This window comes from Pleurodeles waltl, chromosome 6, assembly GCF_031143425.1.
Source record: "Pleurodeles waltl isolate 20211129_DDA chromosome 6, aPleWal1.hap1.20221129, whole genome shotgun sequence".
Classification (NCBI taxonomy): domain Eukaryota; kingdom Metazoa; phylum Chordata; class Amphibia; order Caudata; family Salamandridae; genus Pleurodeles; species Pleurodeles waltl.
The window spans coordinates 1,295,627,770-1,295,641,063 of NC_090445.1; positions in this window are offsets into that span (position 1 = coordinate 1,295,627,770).

Here is a 13,294-nt window from a genome sequence, read left to right on the forward strand (position 1 = left end):
GATAAAAAAATACATCAGTGCTACAGTTAATTTCCACAAAATTATTATATAACAGGCAAGTGTAATAACATTGTAGTTATATTGGATCACTTATGGTACTAGTATGATAAAATATTGTGGAGTTGGCTATACTCCTAAAATCCCTACTCCAAATTTCCTTAACAAAAACAACATTTGGAACAGATGCATTGCAATGAATGGAATGCTCTTTCATTCCAATTCCAGTTCTCAACCCCCTTGATGGACCAACTCAGCCTCCTTTTTTTGCAATGCATACTTGCATCACTTTGAAATTGCTTGGGACTGTACGAGCTACTTAAAGTCACAGAGAACGCTAACTCACTGATTTCATTAATTCACTGTGGAGATAGGAGGACAGAGGAGTCTGCATTGCAATGGCTTCTTAAATAATCATTCAAAGTGAGAGCCTACAAGTATTAAGATGTGGCACTGACCACCTGCCTAGCTCTAACTGGATCACATATTAAATAACATTCTTCACTTAACTAAATGTAACTTACCGTTGAGTGCAAGCTTCATGCTTTTCAGAAAAAAAGTTAGCATTGTAGAACACAAACTCAATAAAAATATAATAATCACTAAGCCCCGGAATCTCAATGCCTAGTAGGTTGAGCAGGTCCTGCTTGTGGTTGGCTATGTCTGACTAGTGGTGCATCAGCTTCTGGGTGGTGCGCTGGACCTGGGTGGTGGCCACAGGGGGATAAACACTCCTAGGCCTGCTGCCAGCATGGAGGGGAGGTAGAGCTGCACATAAAAAAACAGTGCTGCCACCTCCTCCTCACTAAAGATTGGCCAAGGCTGCAGCCCTTGACAGCACCACTGCCTACAAAGTAGGCAGCTGCTGTACCCCTGCTCTGCACCGGTGCTGGGTTGGGTAGAATAAAGAAGAGAAGAAAAGAAGAAAGGAAAGAGGGGGAGAAGGAAGAAAGGTGACAAAAACATGAAAAAAATCTTGAAGTAAGGAAAGTCATGTCAGTGCTCATGTTATGTCCCATGGCTGAGGTTTCATGGCTGAGGTTTCTCCTTCTAAGGGGCACCATGTCACCATGAAACACAGAGGTGAGTGCACTGTTGAGTGTGCGATGTCCAGCTAATTATGAGCACAGGGTGCCGAGCAAGAACCAGGAACAAAGTGCCTGTCAGCCATACCACATTCATTGAATTCCTTTCCTTTGGTGCAGCATGAAGCTGACCTAGGGGCTGATTTAAATCTTGTCGGATAGAATACTCTGTCACAAATCTGATGACTATCCCGTCCTCTGTATTACAATCTCCATAGGATATAATAGGATTGTAATAAAGCGGATGGGATATCCGTTATGTTTGTGACAGAGTATTCCCCTCAACCAATATCTCAATCAAGTCCCTAGTATTGTGGTGGATGGAACAATAGAAACATTGGCAGAGATTTTGGGCAGACTGAGGCTGACCTTCAGTGTTATGCTGCAATCTCCAATAATTCTGTGAACTATCGCACTTTCTTTTCTTTCCTCGCTGACTGTTCTAATCATAGCACAGCATTTGCAGAATTCTGTTAACATGTTTGTCTGAAATTCAGCACTGTTACAAGCCGTTATAGAGCAGAGTAGTTGAAATATCAACAAACTGCTCCTCTGTATTTCTCACTGTTTCAACAAGAGTTTTAGTGACATTTGGAGTTGCTGCTTGCCATATAATTTATAAAAATGGTGCCTCAGTAGACTCAGACTTTTCATTTAGCTGCTATGAGATCTGGGGCAGCAATTAAACATTGCTGGATGTGTTTCAACCATGACCAGGTGCCACTCTTCTACTCCCCATCATCTGCCCTGTTTTGGTCTGCCTTTACAAAGGAAGCAACCCAGAACAACTAGGCATCTTTGCCTTAGGGTACCTAGGGTGAGTTTGGGTCTGGTCACAAAGAGTTGTGGTCAACGGCCTGAGACAATTAAGGGTCTTTGCCTCGGGTACCAGGGATGAGTTTGGGTCTGGCCACAAAGAGTTCTGGTCATTAATCAGCTTCCCCTGTAGATTCCCTGAACTGGGGTAATTCCATTTTCTGGGGTGGAGCTTCCTGGTTGATGTTAACTATTTTGCAAGGCTAATACAAGTGAGTGTATTCTGTTCCAAATTCGGGCTTTTTTCTCCATTATAAATTAACCCATTCTATTTGAGGGTTGTCCCAACAAAACAAAGCCTTCTCCTGAGCCCTCTAAATAGAAACACTCTGGTCTACAAGGACGAGCTGCTCAGGATAAATTAATCAATAAAAAACTGTTAATAACAGAGAAATATATGGAAGCAATCAGTTTGGAAATGGGGGACTGGGCAAGGTGGCTGCGACTGTGAAAACTACAAAATCTCCATCTATGTTGTTAGGTCAGTCCATCAACAAATCAGCTAAATGTGATCAGGCTTAGTTACTCACAGAGACAATATTCTCCTCAGTTAGTAGTTACTACCTTTCAATTAGACTCTGAAGTCACTAGAATGATTGAGTGGACTCCCCAGCTCAGCCGAGTTACTCTCAAAGTATTAACTTTGTGCCAGTAGCACCCAGTTCTAAACATTCAGCTGACAGTAAGGCTGTTATATTAAGCTCTGTCTAGGTGGCTGCTATTCCAGTGTATCAGGTGATATTGTTGAATACCCAAATCACTTGTTGTAAGGTGAAGTTAAGGCACCCCAAGTTAGTATGCCATCTCAAGGTTCCTTTTTATCTTTAAGTTTGCAGGAAAATACTAGGCAGAAGTGGCAAAACACAAAATAACGCCTCTTAAGTATATATTGGAAGAACTAAAGTATTACTCTTGCAGATCAAATTTGGCATGCCCAAAGACAAGAAGTGGGTGGATCCGCTTATATCCGACTAAATCTCACATTCTCTCTAATTCCACAACAGATCTTTCTATAATGAGGACCCACATGGTCCCCAATCAGTGAACATCTCAAGCTAAATATCCACATACCATACTTGTTAATTTTAGGGACTATCACAATGCCACCCATGTGAAAATGTTTGATTCTTCTAAGGAGTTTAATTTCAGGTTTATTCTGATATGACTGTGTCATCTGCACACTGAAAAACAATGCAAGGCAATGTTGGATCAGTTCAAGGTGCCAGGAACCTAAGTCACCTCTTTCTAACAATCTAATTTGAAAGTGTCATACCAGGGTCATTTTCAGACTTTTGTATCAATTCCAAATGTTTTTGCTTTCTCTAAAGGAAATTCAGCACAAATTAATTTTGACTTGCTGAATTGAAATATTCAACATTCAGTGTGTCCTATGAAAAACTAGTGCATCATATGTGCATATGATTTCATTGGGGAAAGGAACACAGGATGCAGTAACAGGGCACCCATTTAATGGGGTTGGAAGTGAGTCTATTGTAGTACTGGGTAGTACCTGGCTTTCCACCTTAGAGGAGGGATGGAGTGGGTATAGTGCTAGAAGATCACATGGTTGTGCATGTTTTTTGGTTGGGAGAAGGTGGCAAGGTGGCACGTAGAGTTTTGGATTTTTCTTTATTGCTAAAATAAAAAAGGAAGGATGCAGTTAACGATTCAAATGAATCAAGGGGGTCTAGTAACATAATTTGTCATTGCAAGCTCTGATTTTTTAACCATTTGGTGAGAGGTTTATGTAGGATGATTTTTGCAATGGTAACAGCTTTGTGGGCACGCTGAAATATTGTTCCATTTTAAAATGGCTTGTAGCTCACAATCCTAATGTTATTTATTTTCAAGAGACATATTTAAAAAACACCAAACCAAGTTGTTGTTACCAGGTCATTTCTCTCAGACATTTTTTGTATCCAATTGTGCTGTGATAAGAGAAGCAGCTATGGTGTTTTCTTGTACTTTTAGATGGGATTCAATGGATATTAAAGAAGATCCTCTTGATAGATGGATTTGCATAATGATTTCTCTGGAAGGCATGCCTTATAATTTGTGAATTATTAAGGTCCAGTACAAGATCAGATAATGTCCTCAGAAGACCTTTGTGATCATGTTATGAATTCTGTTGGACCTGTAATCATGGGTGGTGGTTTTAATTCTATTAATCATGTGTCACTTGATTCATCTTGGATTAGGGAAAAACAACAAAATCTACAACTGCCATCCTGATCAAAATAATTAAAAGCGATTAAGGCCCTCATTATGACCCTGGGGGTCGGCGGTAATATGGTGGAAAGTACTGCCAACAGGCTGGGGGTACTTTCCACCATATTATGACATTGGCGGTTTGGCTTATATACCACACCGACCACCACGGCTGTAATGGCCACCGGGCTGGAGATATCAATCTCCAGCTCGGCGGCCGTCACTGTACCGCCTACCGGATAATGGCCCCGCCTACTGCCATGGTTTCCATGGCTTCCTTCCCGCCACAAAAACCATGCCGGTAGGCACTGTTAGTGACAGAGAATCCCTTCCCTGTCATTGATAGAGGTCTTACAGATTCCCTCCCACCTCCCTCCTTCTACTCCAGACCCCCCATTCATTCACACCCCTCCCTTCACACACGCACACATGCATACACATACCTATTCCCACATTCATCCAGACATGCATACATCCATTCACACACACATCCGCACACACTTTCATACATACACACAGACATGCTTTTCACAGAAAACAACATCCACACACTCACACATCCATACATGCACACACATTCGACACGGAACACACACCCACATACACGGATGCACAAACATTCACACACACACACACAACACCCCCACCCCCTCCCCTGTCGGAGCACTCACTTACCTGTGTTTAGGGGTCCACTGGCAGGAGACGGACGGGGTGCTACTGCCAGCAGGGCACTGCCAGGCCGTATTATTTCTCATAATACGGCTGGTGGCGGTCTACTGGTGTGGCGCTGCTGCTGGCAGCAGTGCCACCTTACCGTCATCTGCCTGCATGACCACAGGCGAATTTCCGCCATCCTTCTAGTGGAAATCCAGCTGTGGTCATAATAGGGTGGACAGCTGGTAGCCGCAGCGACAGTCTTTTGGCAGTCGTCGTCGCAGAGGTAGGCAGTATTTACCACCAATATCAAAATGAGTGCCTTTGTCTTGATTGCCTCCTGGGGATTCGGTAATCCTATATTTAAGCAATGTATTTGTTTTTCTAAACAATTTAACAGCTTTTTTTTAAAAAAGATTCTCATGCATTACATAGACAAGGCTCTTCCATAATGGCCAATGTATTATCTGATCATTCTATAACCATGCTGGAAACCGGAGTTAATATTTGGTCTTCTTCTCCTCCTAGACAGTGTTTTGACAAGATGCTGCTGCCAGATGAGGTTTGAAAGCTAGAAGAATAGCTTAGATAACTAATTTTCTCCAAATCAGTATTGACACTGCTTCAATGTTCTCTGTGTGGGAGGTTCTCAAAGCTTGCTTATGGGGCCAGATATTTGCTTATAAATGTAAACTTCATAAAATGAGTGCCCAAAAAATCAGTCAGGAAAAAGACATTAAAAAGAGCACATAGTGAATGTACTGATATCAAGGTGTTTCCTAGTGGCATTATTGAGAGATTTAGTCATGTAGAGAGCTATCGTAAGGACATGGTTCAGCACTGCTCTTCAGTTCTAACAAAAGTGAAGCCTCTGGGAAAAAAGCTTGATAACTTTTACTTAACTCTAGGTGAAATGCCTGGAGTGAAGCTACAGTTGGGGGGGAGGCTCCACGTCCAGGTCTCGTATGCAGGTGCATCCTCTACCTGTGGTCATTTCCTCAGAGCAAACTAGGGAGATAACTGCCAATCAGATCACTTTTGCCCCATCATTAAGATCCTATGATAAAGGGCTACCGAGGGACTGTGGTAAAAGGGTGGCAGCCATTAAAGGCACTAATCAGTTGGACACTTTTGAACAGTTGGTCCCACAGGTCTCCCAACCACACATTCCTTTGGAATATGCACTGTACATAATCATACTGGATAATGTCCCAAAATTGAAAATGCTTTGTTTTGAATCGCATGCTTCTCTTTTAAATTCTCACACTGGTTGAAGAGACACTACGGCTGGATAACGGTCCTGTACAGGGAAATCATCACTGCAAGGAGGGTTGTATGGATTGGTCCAACCCCTAAAAATTCTAGTGGTGATTATATAATTATTAACTTCAGGAACCCTAAAGTAGTGAATGCTTCACTCCATCGTCTTGCACAACCAGCTTTTGAATCTGGGCCAGCTGGCTTTTTTCAAAATGGATGGCTTAAACATCCGTTCATTCCCAGTGTTAAGCTGGCACAACAGACCAGGGTGTCTGGTGGCCCTAAGCACAAGGTTTTGTAACACCAGTTTCCATTGTCAAATAGATTTGAGGCCCTGAGTTCTCTTGAACAAATTTTACTGACTACCTCCAAGTGATGACGCTTCAATGGGGATAGTGGATGTAGTTCTTGCTTCCTCAACCAAGCCCAGGCCCCCAGAAATGGCTAAATCCCCTCAGTTGAAGACTCTCTGGATTATTTCTTGGAATGTCACAGGTCTTCAGACTAAACTGATAAATCCAGATTGGATAAGAATAGTGGTGCATCACTCACTGCTGTCAAGAGGCTTGGGAATTAGATACACTTTCTATTAATGGTTACACCACTTACAATGTCCCAACTGTTCCTTCTATATCAGGCCAGACTCAAGGGGGGTTGGTCACATTTATCTCCATAACATTAATGGGTGTTGGAGTTCGGTTTGCTGGTACTGCACCATGTTATCAAATTCTTCTCCTCAAACTTTGAAAGTCCTTTGATATATTGTTGATAAATTATTATCGTAATATTTTTGACCTACTATATCAAAGGTGGTGGATGACTTAGAGGATTCTGTGCATAAGTCACTGAAAAACAATAAAAAGGCTCATATTATTGTTTGGGTAGGGGATTTTAATATTTGCTTGTGTGATATTAATCTCATGGAATCTTATGGTACTACAGATGAGTTTGAATAATTGTTCCTGAATTTCAGGCATACTACATATGGGGGTGCATTAAATAGAGTCATGGCTGCTAATTATCTTATTTTCCCCACCCCAGAAATCAAAGGCACTCCAGCATATTTGGGCGAGGATATCAAATTCTATAATTGACCTTATGATTTTTTCAAAAAATTATCCCTGGGTATAGTAAATTTTTATGTGATGCCAATTTATATATGTGATAATTGTAGGAGGCTGGCATGGCTTATAGTGGGTACCTTGTGTTACTTACACCCTGTGCCAGGTCCAGTTATCCATTATTAGTAGAATAGAGGTGTTTCTAGCAGCTTAGGCTGATAGAAGGTAGCTATGGCAAAGCAGTTTAGGCTGAACTAGGAGACATGCAAAGCTCCTACTAAACCACTTATATCATATAGCACAATATCATAAGAAAACACAATACTCAGAGTTACTAAAAATAAAGGTACTTTATTTTAGTGACAATATGCCAAAAGTATCTCAGAGGATACCCTCACTTAGGAGATAAGTAATATACACAAGTTATATGTACACAAACCCAAAACAGGAAAGTAACAGTAAGAAAAGTAGTGCAAACAATGTAGAATCACAATAGGATGCAAAAGGTGAACATAGGTCTCAGGGCAACACAAACCATATACTCCAAAAGTGGAATGCGAATCACAAATGGACGCCAGACCTATGGGGGGTTGTAGAGGGTCGCTGGGACTGTGAGAAAACACTAAAGGTGTCCAAGATACCCCACCCCAAAACCCTGAAAAGTAGCAGTAAAGTTACCCTACTACCCCAGAAAGACACAATAGTCGTGATAGGGGATTCTGCAAGAACCACAAGCACCAGCAAAACACTGAAGACTGATTCCTGGACCTGAGGACCTGTAAAGGAAGAGGACCAAGTCCAAGAGACATGAAAGTGTCCAGGGGGGCAGGAGCCCACAAAACCCCAGATGAAGGTGCAAAAGGGCTGCCTCTGGGCAGAAGAAGCCAAAGATTCTGCAACAACAAAAAGGGACTAGGTACTTCTTCTTTGGAGGAAAGATGTCCCACGGCGTGCTGGATGTAGCAAAAGTGTTTTCAGGCAGAAATACCACAAACAAGCCTTGCTAGTTGCAAGAGTTGCAGTTGAGGATTTTGGGTGCTGCTGGGGACCAAGAAGACCAGGATGTCGCCCCTTGGAGGATGAAACAGAGGGGGAGCTCAGCAACTCAGATAGCCCCCACAGAAGCAGGCAGCACCCGCAGAAGCACCAGAGCAGGCACTTAGAAAATCTGAGGACAGCGGTAGACTCAGAGTCACAAAGGAGTGTCCCACGACGTCGGAGTCCAACTCAGCGAGTTGGGCAATGCAGGACGGAGTGCTGGGGACCCAGGCTAGGCTGTGCACAAAGGAAGTCCTGGAAAAGTGCACAGAAGCCGGAGCAGCTCCAAATCACACAGTAAACAGGTTTGCTTTCTGGCCTGGGGAGGCAAGGACTTACCTCCACCAAATTTGGACAGAAGGGCGACTGGACTGTGGGAGACACTTGGACCCAGCTCCTGTGTTCCAGGGACCACACTTGTCAGGATGAGAGGGGACCCAAAGGACCGGTGATGCAAAAGTTTGGTGCCTGCGTTGGTATGGGGAAGATTCCATCGACCCACTGAGATTTCTTCTTGGCTTCCAGTGCAGGGTGAAGGCAGACAGCCCTCAGAGCATGCACTACCAGGAAACAGTCGAGAAAGCTGGCAGGATGAGGTGCTACAATGTTGCTGGTAGTCTTTTTGATACTTTATTGCAGTTTTGCAGGCATCCTGGAGCAGTCAGAGGTCGATCCTTGGCAAAAGACGAAGAAGGAAGTGCAGAGGAACTCTGGTGAGCTCTTGCATTCATTATCTGAGGAATAGCCCAGAGGAGAGACCCTAAATAGCCAGAAAGGAGGTTTGGCTACCAAGAGAGGTAAGAACCCATCAGGAGGGGTGTCTGACATCACCTGCTGGCACTGGCCACTCAGAGCAGTCCAGTGTGCCCCCAAGACCTCTGAATCCAAGATGGCAGAGGTCAGGGACACACTGGAGGGGCTCTGGGCACCTCCCCTGGGAGGTATTGGTCAGGGGAGTGGTCACTCCCCTTTCCTTTGTGCAGTTTCATGCCAGAGCAGGGCTGGGGGATCCCTGAACCGGTGTAGAGGCTACTCCTCCCTAGCCCTTCACCCCTATTTCCAAAGGGAGAGGGTGTAACACCCTCTCTCAGAGGAAATCCTTTGTTCTGCCTTCCTGGGCCGGGGCTGCCCAGACACCAGGAGGGCGGAATCCTGTCTGAGGGGTTGGCAGCAGCAGCAGCTGCAGTGGAAACCCCAGAAAGGCAGTTTGGCAGTACCCGGGTTCTGTGCTAGAGACCCGGGGGATCATGGAATTGTCCACCCAATACCAGAATGGTATTTGGGTGACAATTCGATGATCTTAGATATGTTACATGGCCATGTTCGGAGTTACCATTGTGACGCTACACATAGGTAGTGACCTATGTGCAGTGCATGCATGTTTTTTTTTATATATCTTTTATTGCTTTTATAAAGGTAATAACATGAATCATAAACATTTTAAGATATTCCCCAGCTACATAACCCCTCCCTCCCCCCTTCGTGCACTAATTACATCAAATAAGGATCTTATTACGATATATCTCTAGCGTCAAGAGGTAGAGCGTTGTTCCGAGATATTTTATGAAGTAGTTGTAGCTATCAGTTCGGGGTCCGAGTCCGCTGTTGAATTGTCTTCCTCCATGGATGGGGCATCTATAGTCTTTAAGTTTTCCAGCAATGAGTTCCATTGTGTGGCATTTTCTCTGGGTCTTTGGCCCCATAATGCTTCTTTCAGTAACACTGAGCCCTCTGTTTCAACCCATTTTACCAATGCATCCTGCCATCTATTTACTAGCGGACCATCTGGGTCTTTTCAATGTGAGGTTATCTCTCTCTTCACTAAAATCAGTGCTAGGTCTGTGAATTTGTTTGAGATTTTATGTGTCGATGGGCGAGCGAAATCCCCTAAAATTGCTGCTATTGGGGTTGGCGATAGTAGTCTTTCAGTGCAGATAGCTATTTTCTTGAATACTTCTATCCAGAACGGGTTAACTTGAGGGCAGTTCCATAGCATGTGCATTAGGTCTGCTGCTAGTTCAGCGCATCGCGGGCAACAGGAGTTATTTGTGTTATATATTTTGGTTATCAATTGGGGGTGTTAAATAGGCTCTATGATAAATATACAAGTTTATCAGTTTAAATCTCGCGTTCCTAGATATTGCATAGACGTGGGATGTGAATCTAGCCCATTGGGTATCTTCTAATGTGGTGTCAAGATCTATCTGCCATTTATCCTTGAGTTTATTTAGTGGAGTGCAAGTGCTGTTCTGTATGAATTTATATACCCCTGAAATTATCCCCCTTTGGTCTCCTATAGAGCAGAGGAGGCTGCAACCCCCGTGGATCGGGGGCTCCCAGGGTCCTGCGCCCCACAGTTTTTTAATGGTTCTAATGAGGGCGCTGTGAGTGAGGAACAATCTGGGTGGGAGGGCGAATCAATCTCGAAGCTCTACATATGAGCAAAGTTTTCCATTAAGAAATAAATCACCCAGTTTTGTTATATTATATGGGACTACTTTGTTGACGTGTTTGGTGATTTGAATTCCTGGGAGGCAATTCAATGACTCCGGAGGGATTTCAGTTGCATAGGGAGTCTTTGTATGAGAGCGTTTTAAGTAGTGATCCCAGCAGTGTCTTGTCGCTCCCCACTCCAACGGGAGTGGCTCTTTCGGTTTTCTGGGGTTCAATACAATATGAAAGATTTTTTCTAATGAACATTTTAATGGTATCTGTAAATCTGTTGCAACTGGAGGTTTATTGATCAATTTTGCCAACCATTGTACTTGTCCCGCCCAATAGGTGATTTTTAAATTAGGGGCGGCTAAGCTTCCCTCCATGGTATGTCTTTGAAGAGTGTGGAGAGCTATTCTGTGTCTGCTAGGTCCCCATACAAAGCTTGCAATTATAGAATCTAAGTTCTTGAATACTGAGTTCGGGATTATGAGTGGGAGTGTGGAGAAATAATATAATAGTCTGGGTAATAGTATCATTTTAAGCAGAGCAACTCTCCCCGAGATCGTTAGTGGCAGCGTGCTCCAGAAGCACATACTAGCTTTAATTCCCCTAATTGCTCCATGTATGTTCCCCTCCAGCAAGTCTTCTACTGAATGATAAACGTTGACTCCCAGATATTTAAATGTATTCGGCGACCAGGGTAAACCCCTAGTGTCAGAAGGTCTCGGGGTGTCTTTGAACACCGGGAAAATGGAGGATTTTCTCCAGTTAATCCGGAGTCCTGAGGCTGTCCCGAAGTTTTCTAGCATATCTATTGCCCCTGGTAGGTCCATATCTAGGTTCTTAAGAAAAAGTAGCATGTCATCTGCGTAGAGGGCGATGTGGTGTGTCCAGTTATTAATAGGGATGCCCTCAAAATACTTTTTGGATCTTGCTGTTTGCGCAAGGGGTTCTACCGCTATAGCGAATAAAAGAGGGGAGAGTGGGCAGCCTTGTCTGGTCCCTCTTCCCACTGTGAAAAGCTCAGAGAAAGTGCTGCCTGTGCGTTCTCTTGCTGTGGGGTTTGTGTATAATAGTTTCGTCCAGCGAGTGAAACCTTCTCCTATTCCCAGTTTTAATATAACTTGCTCTAGGTAGTCCCATCTTAAGCTATCAAAGGCTTTTTCTATGTCTATTGAGATTATTGCTGCATGAGGTATGGTAGAAGGCACAGAGTGAAGTACTGAGATTAAGCGTCTAATGTTTTGTGCTGTACTGCGTAGTGGTATGAAACCCGACTGGTCCTGGTGAATCAATGAGGTCATGAAGGGTAAAAGTCTATTGGTTAATATCCGGCTTAATATTTTGTAATCTAGGTTCAACATAGATAGAGGTCGGTATAACCGAACATCAGTAGGTGTTTTTTCCAGTTTTAGTAAGGGGATCATTATGACATCGTTAGTAGATTGGGGTAATCTGTTATCATGCCACGCTTCTGTATATAGTGTGCAGAGTCTTGGAGCTAGTGTGTCCTGATACAGTTGGTAAAACTCTGAAGGGAGTCCGTCTGCTCCCGGCACTTTACCCTTTGCCATGCCCTGTATTGCCGTTTTGATTTCAGCTATTGTTATAGGGGCAGCTAGGGACGCACTTTCTCCGACTCCTAGTTTGGGGAGAGCAAGTGCTTCTATCTCCATAATCTGGGTGATATTGATTGAGTCGGTAGGGGATGCATATTGGGAGGAGTAGTATTCGAAGAAGCAGGTGTTGATTTCTTTTTGGCCTAGTACTCTGTCACCTGGGCCTTTCTCAGTTTCGACTATGATAGTTTGTTATTTAGAGGGTTTGGCTAGCCATGCCAGAAGGGCGCTTGCTTTGTCTCCTTCGACGTGTTGTCTACTTAAGTACTGTTTATAGTCGAAGCGAGAGAGCCTAACGTTTTCTTCAACTATTTTCGTTTTAGTTTCTTGCAAAAGAGGGGGTCAGTTCAGGGTGAGTGGGATGCTTACGTTTGGTGTCTCTTAGGGAATCTTCAAGTTTTTGAAGCTCAGATTCAGTAGATCTATGAACTCCTACACTTTCCCCAATACAGTTGCCTCTGGTTACTATTTTAAAGGATTCCCATTCTATTGATCTAGAGGATGCTGTTTCTGTGTTTAGTTTGAAATAGTCCTTAATACTATTGTGAAGGAAATGTTTGAAAGCCTCGTCCTCTAGTGCCTCTGTCCCAAGTTGCCAAGTAGGTATCACCGGACTTTCTCTATTCCACGCCAGTGAAACCAGTAGAGGATTATGATCTGAAATGGTACGGCCCAAACACTCGGCTGACACCACAGTGGTTTGTAGCTCCGGGGATACTAGTACTATGTCTAGCCTTACGTGTAGGTCATATACTGTTGAGTAGAAGGAATATTCTCTATTATGTGGGTTAAGGTGTCTCCAGAAGTCTCTTATTTGCCAGTGTTGTTGCCATTCTGAAAAGGCTTTATCAGTTTTTAGAGTTTGTGTTTGCGAAAGGGGAGGGTGCGATCTATCCATATTAATATCAGATATGCAATTAAAGTCCCCACCTATCACTTTCGGGCTCACCAGAATCTGACTTAATTCTCGAGACAGTTTGTCAAAGAATTTCTTTTGATCCTGATTCGGGGCGTAGAGGCCCCCTATGGGTATTTCCCTACCATCCAGTCTTCCCGTGATCACAACATACCTTCCGTCTTTATCTAAGATTGTGTGTAGAGCCTGGAATGGAACGCCAGG